This window comes from Gavialis gangeticus, unplaced genomic scaffold, assembly GCF_001723915.1.
Source record: "Gavialis gangeticus isolate Ggan-Ray unplaced genomic scaffold, GavGan_comp1, whole genome shotgun sequence".
NCBI lineage: Eukaryota > Metazoa > Chordata > Crocodylia > Gavialidae > Gavialis > Gavialis gangeticus.
This window is the reverse complement of record NW_017729033.1, coordinates 84,440,838-84,454,665: the sequence shown is the minus strand read 5'-3', so window position 1 is coordinate 84,454,665 and position 13,828 is coordinate 84,440,838. Positions and strand designations below refer to the sequence as shown.

The 13,828-nt window shown below is 39.5% G+C and overlaps 1 protein-coding gene across 4 annotated transcripts in view; it reads right to left on the bottom strand.

Annotated features, from left to right (window-relative positions):
• SORBS2 (sorbin and SH3 domain containing 2) overlaps positions 1-13,361 on the bottom strand; it is a 298,880-nt gene extending 285,519 nt beyond the window's left edge. The window contains exon 1 of one of the 4 annotated variants that reach the window (XM_019525918.1): positions 12,606-13,361. The gene's annotated coding sequence lies outside the window, so the exon portion shown is untranslated. The remainder of the gene's footprint in view (positions 1-12,605) is intronic. The other 3 variants (XM_019525915.1, XM_019525917.1, XM_019525919.1) reach the window with 3 other exon arrangements.
• Positions 13,362-13,828: the final 467 nt, after the last annotated feature.

Genomic DNA, 13,828 nt, shown 5'->3' with positions numbered 1-13,828 from the left:
CGACGAAGCAATAGGCAGAGCCAACCACACCCTGTCATGCATGAACAGGGGCATCACTAACAAGTCCAGAGAGGTCTTGCTCCCCCTCTATGTGGTGCTGGTCAGGCCACAGCTGGAGTACTGTGTCCAGTTCTGGGCCCCACACTTCAAGAGGGACGTGGAGAACCTGGAGAGGGTCCAGAGGAGGGCCACTTGTATGGTTGAGGGCCTCCATGGCCAGCCCTATGAGGAGAGGCTGAGGGACCTGAATCTCTTCAGTCTCTGCAAGAGGAGACTGAGGGGGGATCTTGTGGCTGCCTACAACCTTATCAGGGGCCAGCAGCAGGAACTCGGGGACAGTATGTTTACCAGGGCCCCTGTTGAAGTCACCAGGAACAATGGCCACAAGCTGAGGGAGGATAGGTTTAGGTTAGATATTAGGAAGAACTACTTCACTGTAAGGGTGGCCAGAGCCTGGAATAGGCTTCCCAGACAGGTGGTGCTCTCACCTTCCCTGGAAATCTTCAAGAGGAGACTGGATAGGCACCTGGCTGGGGTCTTATGACCCCTCCCACCCCCACTGCTCATTCCTGCCCATGGCAGGGGGGTTGGACTCGATGATCTGTCTAGGTCCCTTCCAACTCATTGATTCTATGATACTTCACCATGTCCTGTTTGCAAACAGGGCCCTCCCTGTACTAATCTACCTTAATGTTGTCTGCTCCTTGTTCAACCACAGCTTCAAGATTCACTTTTGCTGTGCTGTCTCTAAGATACTTGTGAAATAACTCCAAGGCTGGGTGGAAGTCAGCTGGGTGGGGTCATAAGATATTTATTTTAAAAAGACACACACAGAGAGACACACACACACTATGATGGGCAAATCTAGGATTTTGGAAAAAAAGTGGGGGGTACAGATGGTGTGGTACATCATATATAGATACAACATACATTTTTCTCCAGGTTAAAAAACAAATACCCCACCCCATGCCCCTCCCCAAACCTAGAAACTTTATACAAACATGCTAGGGGCCTACAGCTATATTATTCAGGTCAAGATCAAAGCAAAAACAGGGATAAGTGTATTGGAATGTGGATTAATTTGCTACATCATATATAGAAACACAACAAAATAGCCAAAAATAATCAAAAATGTTGTTTCTTTGGTCCTGTTTTCATTAGAATTAAATAGATAACTCTTTTAAATTCATGAAATAAAATCTAGTCTATCTGAGCGTCTTAACAATGCATCCAATGCTTTGCTGAAAGTTATTTCCACATTTGAGGTGATGTTCACCCGAGTTAATGTTTGCACACCTCAGATGATGTTTTAGCTGGAGTTAAGAACAGTTTGCAGGGCTGTGAAACAGAAGCTACATTAAGAGGAGCAGCTAATAGATGGCAGACTTGCAGAAGAAAGGATAGCTTAATTAGCGGAATGCCAAGGCCATTAAAAAGGAGAGCAGGTTGTACATTACAATGAACCATGAAGTTAATTGACTCTCGCACTGCTGTCTGAATAGAAATGTTGCTGCCCCTGTCAGGCAGTTGGTTTTAAACTTTGGGTGGAACACAAATCAAAAGGTGGGGAGGAGGTGCAACTACACTACTGCACCCCCTCCAGATCCGCCCTTAAACTGCTGGAGGGAATGGCAGTGTATATTACACTCTTGCTGTATGGTGTTTTAATGCAAACTGTAAGACCTTTGAGCTGGAACTTACATTTGGTTTTGTTTACACAGTGCCTAACACAACGAAGCCTCAGTCCTGATGTAGTCCTTTGATGCCAATACAGTACAGAACTAACTAACTAATGGGTCACAGAAAAAAAAACCTGCCATAGCGGAAGCTTAGCCCTGGGATACCCTTGCTTGTCCACTTCCTGGTAAATAACTCCTGACAAAAAGAATTTACTAATGCTCGAGGAGAACTGAATCCTGATTAGTGAGACAGTAGTAGTGCCTACTACAAACCCCAACTCGGAGCTGCACACACATGCAGAACAAGCTGTTACATCGTCAACTGGAATAGAAACTCCTGAAACTTGAGTTTGAGTGATTTGTACATTTATACTTACTTGTCTGTTTTATTTTGAAAAAATATGTATTTAAAATGTATAATTTCTGCAACACTAAATGCTAGGAAAATGTGGTCAGTGACTCTGCATTTTCTCTGCAACCATTTTATTCTTACACTCATGAGAATTCTACTGTAAATTATAGCAGTTAAGTTGGCAGGCATTTTCCTAATGTTTCACTACACTATGAGACAGTGTTTTAGTCTGGTGTGTATTAACTAGAACAGGTGCAGACCTCCAAGAATTTTTCTGAGGGCTAATTGTTCTGATAATACAGCGCGTGTCCCAAATCTGGCCTTTACTCAAATACGAAGCCATAAATCAGCCAGAGTCATCTGAATCAAATGCCATTTTTAAAAGCATGATGAATGTGTAAATCTGCAGCTATGTAAATGAGAAATTAAAAACCTTTTCCTGTAGGCTTGTTTAAAAGGCAGGTGGTAAGATCATAACGCATCTATCTGTAAAGTGACCTTTAAGGAAGAGGTCTAGTTATTCAATGTATGTCAAAATATAAGACTAAACCTAAGGCTACTTTAGTGTCCAATGTGTCCACATCTGACTTTGTTGTAACATAGTAGCACTTCTATACTTCATGGCAAATTATTGGACAATATCAATAAATTATCTGACAATATCAATATTTGACAATATCAATTATTTGTAATAAATATTTGCGAGAAATATCAATATCAATTACGTGTCAAAAATAAATTATTTGACAATATCAATCAATTATTTGATAATATCAATATCAGTCAGCTTTAAATAAATCATACTTCTCTACAGCTTCCCAGAAAGTACAATTTTCTCCTAAAAAAGAGTAATATATTGAAATTTGCCTGAGTTTGAGCTCTGTGGGAGTATTGCAGTGCATGTAGTTTTTGGAACTACAAAAACACAAATAAATAAAAAATAAACAAAACAGAAAATCCCAAATAGTGGCATAGCAACTGTTGGGCTCTATCATGGAAGGACCTAGCATTAAAATGTATAAACTAGCATAACTGATCTGAAACAGCAGTTGGTTAATACCTGTGAGATACTAAACATTTTTCACTGTGCTTATTTGTCCTTTCTAAATAGTAAAATCTAAAATATCAAGATGTCAGTTAGACCATACCTGTATCAAAATGTCAAGAAAGTTAAAGCATGCTAGTGCCTAGAAGAATGTTTAGCAATGTGGTCCCTTATGTTCAAAAGGGAAGCATCATGTATGTATTCATATGGTGTCATTCACTGTGGTATACATTAGAGGTGTGTGAAATGGGTCATATTCGATTTGCATTTGGCCCAAATTGGGGACAGTGATTCGATTAGTTGATTTGGATCACCGTCTTGATTAGATTCGGCCAAATCCAAATCTGAAGATTCAATGTTGATTTGGAGAATCAGCGATTCGGCCATAGACTCAGCTTTAAATGTTTTTTCTACATACCTTGAGGTACCAGGCATGGCTCGTGAATGCTGTGATGGTGGGGCAAATGGAGCATCCCACAGGAGCATGGGGAGGTAGGGGGGCTTATGCTTGGCGATGAACCCGGAAGTAGACTGGAAGTACTTCTGGTCCACTTAGTACGTAGGCCCCCATAGCCCCCCAAAACCTCCTAGCTCAGCAGTCAGCCATGGGGGGACCCCAGGTGCCCCCACAGACCCAGGAGGCACCAGTCGCCAAGCCAGGGGGTTATGGGGGAGACCCTTTGCACGCTTCCTGGCAGACCTGGAAGTGGAACAGAAGTACTTCTGGTCCACTCCCATGTCTGCTGCCAAGCATGCTGGAGAACTCCCTGCACTCCTGTGGGGCGCTCCATCCACCCCACCATCTCAGCATTCACAAGCCACCTGGTACCTTGAGGTATGTAGAAAAAACATTTAAAGCTGTCTATCTCCAAATCATCAAATCTTTCTGAATCTCTCTCAATCAATTCAGAGGGTTCAGATTTGATGTGGAAAGACTAAAGGGTCTCCCAATTTGATTTGGATGCAGAGTTTTGGCCACCAAATCGGACCAAATCTCCACTGAATCAAATCAGCGACTGAAGTTTCGCACAGCCCTAGTATACATCTCAGAAAACTTGAGCTGTTTCTGAACTTCATTACTTAAACCTCCTTAGTGATTTCATGGGGTTTTAACAACAAGCATGGAGACATAGGAAATGCCATGCCAAATCAGCACTGAGGACAGTGGCGATGCGTAGGGGGTGCACAGGGGCTGGCCAGGAAGTGGGACAGCCAGCAAAAGTGGCCATGCCGCTTCTGGAATTGATGAGTGAGATTGGCTGCTGTGGGACTGCCCCACCAGTTGGTGAGATTGGCCGTCGAAGGATCCACCCCACCAGTTGCTGACCAGTGTCGGGGGGGACCAGTTGCCCATGACTGAGGACTATTTTCTCCATTAACATGTCTCTATATGATTACTAGAAGTTGTTTCAGAGGAAATGATAAAAAATATTCTGTATTGGGTAATTATGGAATACCCTGATTAACAGGCAATTACTGATTATTATAAAGTACTAACTGGTTTATGGTCTAATGAATAGGTTATTTTTTTACCTTTATTTGTCAGAGTTTAAAGAGAACATTTGTTTAAAAAAAAGTCTATGGCTAGAATTTTTTGCAGACTCCTAGCTGAAGTTTTAAAGTCAGTCAATTTAGATGCCTAATGGCCCTATTCTCATTTACAAAGCCCAGTTAACTATTTTTGTAGTCCTGCAGAACTCTTGGTCTCAGTGGATGCGTCTACATATGCAATTAATTTTTACAAGTACTAACCTGTGGCACAGTTTGTTAGTTTACTGTTCCCTAATAGGGGCGCACATGTAGATGCTGATACATTTACTGCAGAGCTAATTAGGCAGCTAGGCAATAAATATCTCATGCAGATGCACCTAGTGGTTGTAGGCATAATACTGTATGCAGTATCCATAAGGGAGATATTGTTCTACAGATCAGCAGAACTAAGCTGAAGGAATGGCTGAAGTTGAATACAGTAATTATATACATCCTTTGCCCATGGCAAAGCAAGGGGACATTAAATAAGTGAAAAGTCAATAAACTTTGGTACAGATTGTGCTGGAGTTTATCATGGCACCTTACTGGCATGTGTAGATGCTCAAACTGCTGCGATCCAGGATGCACATGCAGACACTGAGCCCAGGACCTCACCAGTTTCAGCCGGGGAAGAGCAGCCCCAGTCTGCCAGGAGGCACAGGTGCCAACATTGGGCAGTGTTGGGGCTGGCTGGGGCACGAAGATGCTAAAGTGTGGGGCTGGGTGGCAGGCAGCCCCCACACTTTGGCACACTTATACCCCAGCCAGCCCCAGACACCATCTACATATGTGCTTTAGCACAATAAGTAACTATGCTGTAAGATAGTACTGTTCCTGACAGCACTATCTTATGGTGCAATTAATTAATCTACTGTGCCCTAATACTATTAATTAATTGCACCATAAGATAGTGTAGTGTAGATGGTGATGCTTTACTGCAGAGCTAATTAGTCAACTCTGCAGCAAAGCACATGTGTAGATGCTCCCAGTGATATTTTGTTGCAATGAGTTCCACAGGCTCAGTTATGTCAAACATTCATGCATTAACATTCATTGCCTTTTCAGTTATTGAATGCCCCCTTCCTTTGCTATCATGAGCAAAAAATGTGTAATTACCATATTCAACTTCACTCATTCCTACAGTTTGATGACCTGTGGAACAGTATCTTCTTTATGGATACTGACAGTTATCAAGATGGGGGCAGTATATTTAGAGACTCTATAAATTTATTCCTTGAGACAATTCTTATTCGTTACTTGGAACTGAGTCAAGAGAAGCTCATTTTGTGAAACTCACATTGCCAGTAAATAGTTTTTAAGGTGTCAATACATTCTGTCTCTAAACCTTGTTCATTTTAGAGGTTCAATTCAACTTATGTGCTGCTAAATGTAATCAACTATCATTTACTATTTCATTAAAATTTGTTGCCTTTTTTATATCCTTTAGTATTAAGTATTATTTTGTTATGTTCCTAGTCAACAAGACAGTAGTAAAATCTTAATATTGTATTATGGCTTCGAAATTATATGCTCAGCTTCTTCTCTATAGCCCATTTAGGCATTCAGTCTCATTAGTTTTTATAGAATCTTTTAGATCATTCCTACTATTACACTTCATACATCTTCTACATTGTACTCAAGTATTACAGTATCAAGTTGCTTTTTCTCATTCCATTGTATTCCAAAATGCCTTTGTCAAGGTACTATTCCACTGTTGTTCATTTAGTGGGAAGGGGGGAACCCAGCAGATACGAGGAACTTAAATGCCTTGTTGGATTTTCTTCTATCTGCATCTTCAGCCTTCAACTACCTGAAGGGTGGTTCCAAAGATGATGGAGCTAGACTGTTCTTAGTGGTGGCAGGTGACAGATAAGGAATAATGGCTTCAACTTGCAGCAAGGGAAGCTCAGGTCAGATATTAGGAAAAACTTTGTCACTAGGAGGGTAATAAAGCATTGGAACACACCACCCAGAAAGGTTGTGGAATCTCTACCCAGAGAGCTTTTTAAGACCCAAGCAGACAAAGGTGGGATGATTTAATTGGTGCTTGTCCTGCTTTGAGCACAGTGTTGGATTAGATGACCTCCTGAAGTCCTTTCCAACCCTAATTTTCCATTATGCTACCCCAAGATTTTATAATCTCTACACAGTGACTTCTCTTTTTTTATTATACATTCATGTTTTGTGGATCATTTCAATCCATACTTCTTTCCACAAGATAAATACACCACTTGTTCTCCTTAAAGGTTTCTGTATGCAGTGAAACATCGCTATATTAAGCTTAGGGTTAAACAGAAGTCTTCACACGATAGAAGCTGCACAGGAATATGCTGGACAAGCACATTCCTCTAGCTTGTCCCTGGTTGTGCCCCCTCCTAGACTGCTGTTCCTCTTTGTGGGCTGAGCTATAACATTTTTGAGTTCTTCAGTTGGCTTCAAAATTTTACCATTTCTTAGTTTCCATTGCTGGCATTTCACCGCCTGAATTTTACTGGCAGAATCTGAATGGAGAATTGGACCCCCCATATATCCATTATTTCATCCACATTTTTTAAAAACTCTTCATTTATTTTGACCTTCATCCTTAGTTACTGATCTGCTGTTAGCAGCCCCATTAGATCTTTAAACATTGATCCATTTCCTTGTTTTGATATGCCTACAGGGGTCTGGTTCACTTTATTTTCAGCACTGAGAACTACAATCATTGATTATCTTTCTCAGCTTTCCCCAGCTATTTCTGCCTTTTTACATAAGGTATTGGTAAAGTAAAGTAAAAGAGAACTTAAGAAAACAAATATTATACACATTACAAAGGGGTATTGTTTTATTTTAATGCTGTAAATATATTTATTTACTGAATAATAATCAGCTCAATTAAATATGCAATAATTATCAACAGTCACTGATTAGTTTACTTAATTTTCAAGTGAGTGAGGCATGAAAATATGGTGTCTTTTTAGAAACAATAGCTTTCAGTCTTAAAATGTTGTGAGTTTGCTTGGAAAATTGTAAGTTCTTACCAAAATAAACAACATTACTTATCCAAAATAACTGTAAAGTGAAAGACTTTTTTTTTTGTTTAAAGTGGTAACAAAAATTTTAAGCTCCAGGAGCCTTCATATCAGTTCTAAAAAACAGCCAGTCATCAAGAGAACAGCCCAGTCCATCAACTATAATTAGGTCTGTGCTCTTCAGGGCAAGCCCTGGGGCTGAGTGAGGGTGATGAGTTTAAGGGTGGATGAATCAAGGCACAATGAAAGAACAGCGCAGAATACACAACAAAACAAGAATCCAATTAGAGTGAGGAACTGGAAACAGAAGGAAAGGGCTCCATTTTGTTTTGGAAAGTCCTTCAGAGCAGCATTGGTTGTGAAATGTTGTTGGTCATCATGGCTCAACACATGTGAATGTAACAAAAGGTACCGGTAGGGGTAGGGGTGAGGGTAGAGATACTGTATGTCAGAGCTCTCACACACAATAGAGCACGGTTACACTGTAGTTCATGAATACCATTATTCAGAAATTCTCTTTTAAGTTACTTTGCTCAGCATTTTAGTGATCTTACTTATCTTTATGATTATCTTATGGTGTCCCCATTTATGTACTCCATAACATTTTGTATCATATACTTGCCCTTTTTTAAAGAGTCTTGTGCATTTTACTTTGCGTCATCATGAACTGTGTCCAGACCCTGGAACAGACTCCTAGCGGGGGTGATATAGGCACCAACCCTGGAGATCTGCAAAAGTAAACTGTTTGCACACCTTGCTGGGGTTATTTGACCTCAGCAGTCTTTCCTGCCCAGAGCAGGGGGGCTGGACCCGATGATCTCATGAGGTCCTTTCCAGCCCTAAACTTCTGTGAATCTGTGAAAACTTTTCAGGGAAGTTTGACAATTTTTCAGCTCTCATTATACTTTTTTGCACAATTCTAGTACTACACAATTTTTCAGTTCTCAATACACTTTTTTGAACAATTCTAGTACTGCACTATTTTTATAGTGTTTTGAATAGAAAAGCTACATACCTGGGCAACATTTATAGTAGATGGAACAAAGGATGAGGATCTACAGAATCAGTAGGTTGCACAGGTTATCATGCCATGTAATGTGGCAAAGAGTCATATATGTGTACGTTGTGTTTATATATAAGCAACTCAGAGAGAAACACAGCAGCAGGCCATGAGTAAGGTACTTAAGCAAAACTGAAATAATGAAATTGGAAAAAATATATAGCTATACAGTAGGATGCAAGAAAAAAAATCTGCACATTCCTTAACACACAGCAACTGCCACACTACAGATCCTCAAGTAAAGTACCAATGTAAAATATGTGATATTATAATATGCAAGGTATATTCCAGTATTATTATGCAGGCAAAATTATTATTTTACCATTATTCAGAAATGAGTCAGTTATCAAATTTGATATCATTTGCCTACTTAGGCACTACCTCATAGCTGATTTGTCTTTCTTACTATTTTAGATGGTACAGGAAGGTCTTTCAGGGTAGGAGTGTAATTGCATAGTATGACATCTTATCTCTGCAGGCCCCCAAAAATTCTTGGTGACCCTGGCCCAAAAAGCATGAGGCCCAAAACAACTGCCTTCACCACCACCCATAATATAATATTGAGAATACTGTCAATATTTCATATTTGGTTACATAGTTAAAAGGCAGAAATGTAAGGGGGGGGGGAGTGGAACCCTTGTAGAATTGGGTTAGCATTGCACTCCTCTCTCTATGACAGTGGTTCTCAACCTTTTCAGACTTAAGGCACCCCGCATTAGACTCAAAACACCCTATGAAAAATGCCAGCTCTTAGCTTGCACTCCTTTTTTTGACTACAGAAAAATAATGGAAGGGTTATCCTGCTGCAAACTCAGAAACACCACTACAAGTCAGAACACCCTTGACACTGCAGTTTCCTATTTGAGACCTTAGGGTTTATCTTGTAATTAGTGGGGCCTTCTGCTTCAGGGAGTCCTGAGCCTGGGCCTTGTGTGCCTGCTCATTAATCCACCTCTGGAATCTGGCATTTACTGTTACTCAATCGTCATGCATACTAGTACTTCACCTTGCTCCTGTATGCCACCCAATCCTTACCCACCATCTTTTACAAAGTACTTTTAGCCACTCTTTGACAGTTATGGCAAAGGCATCAAATGTTTGGGCTTGGATTCTTCATGGTGAGGTCCTTTTGATTTGTTTTACTATGTACTTTTTGACCACATGAATCTCACTAAACAAATAACAACATAGGGACCTGCTGACTGAATCTCCTTAGAACAAGCTCTGGGTCATTTTTGAGAGTGCATGTATTCAGAAAAAAATATTGTGGTTCCTGTGCTTTACACTACTGCAGATAATACAGATAATTACACTACTGCAGGCATTTTTCATAGGGTGTTTTGAGTCTAATGAGGAGTGTCTTAAGTCTGAAAAGGCTGAGAACCACTGTCATAGAGAGAGAGGAGTGCAATGCTAACCCTATTCTACAAGGTTTCCCCCCACCTCCACACTTGCTGCATTCCATAATGTACAGATATCTGAAGTATTAGCATGCCTTAGGTGAAATCTTGCCACTGAATTCCATGGCAAAATTTCGTGATTTCAACTGAGGTAAAATGTCCCTTTTTTATAGGTGGACTTATACCTTTTTGTATCTATCAGTTTTCTTTATACATTAAATTATCTTCAAATTCTTCTATAGATTCCTTTTTAGATACACCTTAGCAGGTCAGGCAAAGCATCCCCCTCCTCCTCCCCTCCCCCCCCTTTTATGTTTCTATTAAAAATTAGATTCCATCTTCAGTTTATATTTGTACAACATAAAATTTGGCTTCCATTGCATTTCTCCAAATGGCTTTTTTTCCTCCTACACATTTAAATTCTTCTTGAAAACCTAACTATTCAGCAGCATCTACAAGGCACTTAAAGTCATCTGTTTATCTGTCTATGAACTGCTCATGTATGTGTTGGAGAGGAATGAAGGTCAGCAATGAAGGATGTTAAGAGCACTAGAAGCAAAGCTGGGAATTGGCATGAGCAGAGAGGCAAGGAAAAGTAGTAAAAAAAAATCTAACAAAATACAGAACTCACTATTCTCTATCATTTTTTCATATAAGCACCTTTCATTTTTGCTTGTATGAGATATCTTTACAACCACCCTTATTTTTTCTTAGTATTTTGCCTGTACTTCTTGACAGTAGGAGCCCAGTCTACCTGTGACTTAAAAGTGCATTATGTTTTGGATTTTATTGCTTATGAATACTTAGCATTTCCATTATAAAGTAGAAGTTCAAATTGTTTTTAGTGGTTTTACCTGAAGAATGTTAATGCATTTTTCAAGTTTTAGCTCCACCCATTCTTTTTGTAGCAGAAGTTAATCACACCCACACACAAACTTACCTGCACAACACCTACTAGGCTAAATATGGAAACAGAACAGATAAGAGACAGAGCCTAAGGGAGGATGACTGGTAAGGAAACAAGCAGACCTGATTCAGGGAAGATATGGCTTTTTGAGGGAGTGATTTGAAGGAGGAAGCTAAAGCAATTTCTGGTCCTATGCCAGTGATTTCAAATGTAAAGTCATATTTTCTGTGCACTGGCTCAACGTGTTCACTTTATGGCGCATATTTAAAAAAAAAATTAGAAATGGTCTTAGACTTTGCCTCCCAATTACAGTACCATCTATAGAATACTGACTGGTTACTAGTTAAACAATGTAACTAAGGAGTGGGGCTTTTACTGATTAATCTAATGCCCTTTCTATAGTCCAAGCATACAAGTTAGCTCAGTAGGATTTAAACCTACACAACTGTGAATTAGAAGTGAATGCAAACATATTATTAGCAGTTTGCAAGAAATGAATTTGAATTGCTGTTTAAATTTTAACTGTCCGTGTATAGAATTTAAAGCATTTCAGCTTTTCATTATTTTATTAAGTCAGAAATTATGTTGTTCTGTAAGAGCATTCTTAACAACTCTGGGCTGAAATGCCATTATTTAACATATTTTAAAGATTAGCTGATCATTGGCTGCACCAATGCGCTGTGGTTTTATTGACCTAGTTCTGTCCTCATAACTGCTCTCCGTTTCTGAGATTCTTTATTAGGATATGTATCATGTGTGCATCAAGGGACAATTCGTTTGGGAACTGATGGTCCATATTATTAGCACACAGCCATTCACCAGAAACACCCTGTTCAAATATTTCTGTGCGTTTGTCTAAGCCTTTTTATTGTCTGTCTCTTAGTGGACCAGCTGCTGGTAAGGGTGCGCAAGAATAGAAGTTTAGCTGTCTTAAACTATAGCTGGTGCTTGTTGTCCATGTGGAGTGCTGGCTTCCTTTCTTTTACTCAATGCCAAACTGAGGGACACAATGGGTGTGTTGTGCTCTGTGTTAGCATGGTATGCACGATATCTTTGAAAAGGAGGTGTGAGCTGCCTTTAATACCTAGACTCCTAACAGTACAAGTACCAGAAACTAATCAAACACAGTGCTGGGGGATACATTCTATAAAGAAAGCCTAGTGCAAAAGCTGCTTTCTATTATGACCTACATACTGCACACAGCAGTTGGACAATTTAAATCTAGCTACATTATTAAGACAGAGAACAATGCATGTATTTGAATGCTGAGAGAATCAAGGATTTTAAGGTTTTACAAACAAAATGTTTCTCAGTTCTATAATGTTTGATATCCCATGTAATCCTTACAATATAAAATCATAGCAGGATGCATAAAATCCCTGTTGTGTATATGTGAAATGTGCATAAGATTTGTTCACTACCTATTTTTTTTCTCAAAATAGGAAGCATTTTTATTGTTACATTACACTACAGCATACAAATAAACCATAATATGATCAAAATCATTAAATACAAGCATTAACAAGTCACTTTTAATAGGAATACATTTGAGATGCTACTTTGAGCAAAACTTCATGCAAGTATTTTCTATAAAATTGAAACCAAGCAAACAAAAGCTTACCTCTTTCACACAAGCAGAGATGTACAGCAGCCTCTTGGTCTAAGTCCAGAAGCAGAAGCTCCTAAGCCAACAATCTGTTAATGAGAAGCATGTAAACCTGAGAGGGCGGTTTGTACAGCCGACAATACAGAGCCTATCTGAATCGCACACCTGCTTCTACAGTGGTGCTTGCTCATATTAAACAGCAGAGCACAAGAACAATGTTGGGAGAGGGCAACACCCTTCTTTTGGGTCACCAGCTTTCACTCGGAGCAGCTCGCGAGTGGTTGAGATAACATTGCAGTGAAACCTTGCCTTTACAAGACAAAAAACCTACTCCCCAGCCTGACAGCAGATATGCAGCATTATCACTCTGCATTCCACCTTCCCTGATCAGCTAATGGGAATGAGCCGTCACCAGCTTGTCAAGATGGCAGCGTGTAGGCATTCTCAGCTATAGTAATTATTCCCTCATCTTCTCCTCTGTTTCCTCTGAATAGATTTTTTGTTTATTCCATGGTAAAGCACAGCATAATATGTCACACTGTTTTCCATAAGCAAAATGGCTGATCCTTTCAGCAATGCTGCAGACAGTTCATTGGGTTCCACTGGCTTTTTGTAGCCATGGCAACAACCAACAGACAGACTTATCCGGAAAGCATGGCTGATCATGTGCAGATCTCCAACACAGAATGCTAATTTATGGGGATTTTTTTTCCCCATTTTATTTTGGCCAGCCACGATTTCCGATTTCTGGATATTCTGTCGATGTGAAGAATGGCCTGTTTTTAGATACTTCTCATTTTTCCTCTTCCCTTTCGGGGTTACAGATGGAAATCCTACTGTATATAATCTAGGCTAAAAGAGACAATACACAAGTTATAAACAGTCCTGGATTTTTGATGCACAAAATTTATGCATGAAGGAAATCTGATAAGTCAGGCAAAGTAATATGTCATTAGAACAAGCAATCTTTTTTTAATTTAATTTTGAAATGGAACCGATAATCCACAATCACTGGTTACCAAATTCAACATTAATCAGCACTTACCAACCATAACCTAGAAAACCTTTTACTTTTTATTTTTACTTTTTTGTAAAAATAAAAAATACATTCTCATAGAGTTCTCTTCTACATATGTAAAATTGAGTTCTCCTTCTTACTAGGAAAATATAAAGGAATTAAATTAACCACTGTTCTCAAGATATCACAGCATTGCCATATATTTTCCCTCTTACTAGGG